The 578-nt window shown below is 41.2% G+C and overlaps 1 pseudogene; it reads left to right on the top strand.

Annotated features, from left to right (window-relative positions):
• The first annotated feature begins 221 nt into the window (after nucleotides 1-221).
• Nucleotides 222-316, top strand: LOC147503810 (small nucleolar RNA R71; annotated as a pseudogene).
• Nucleotides 317-578: the final 262 nt, after the last annotated feature.

Genomic DNA, 578 nt, shown 5'->3' with positions numbered 1-578 from the left:
TCAAACATACTAGTAGCCTTAACTGTTGAAGAAGAACTAGCGGAGCAGAGTAATCGTCACTACCCCCATTATTATTTAAAACTTAGTTTGGTCCTCTAAAATTTATAAGCCTCCGAGGCTCCTTTGCTTAAGAAACTACCCCCATTCATTATGTCAAGGACTTCTTTATGGTGGTGTAGAAGTCCTTTGAAAAAGGCACCGAACTAACGTGTCTTTAAGCTAAGTTATGATGTGGACACTCTATAAGGAGATCGGTGAAACGATTCCAAGCCTCTGAAAATGATTCATGAGGATTTTGTCGAAAAGAAATGAATCTTGGAAAGCATCTCATCCGTCTTTAGGGGTGGGTAAAATGTTCCATAAACAAATTGAACAAGTTTAGCCCATGAGTCCACGAAATTAAGCGCTTTGGGCGGGCTTAACCAAGACGCCGCCTTATCGGCTAAGGTGAAAGGGAATACCCTTAATTTAATTTGTTCCGCACCAACCGTAGGATGGTGGAATGTTGTTAGGACTTGTTCAATCCTACGACGCGTGTCTTGATAAGGTTTTTCATGGTCTAAACCATGAAAAACGGG

The sequence above is a fragment of the Coptis chinensis genome, chromosome 4, assembly GCF_015680905.1.
Source record: "Coptis chinensis isolate HL-2020 chromosome 4, ASM1568090v1, whole genome shotgun sequence".
NCBI lineage: Eukaryota > Viridiplantae > Streptophyta > Magnoliopsida > Ranunculales > Ranunculaceae > Coptis > Coptis chinensis.
This window is presented reverse-complemented; position numbering and strand designations above follow the sequence as displayed.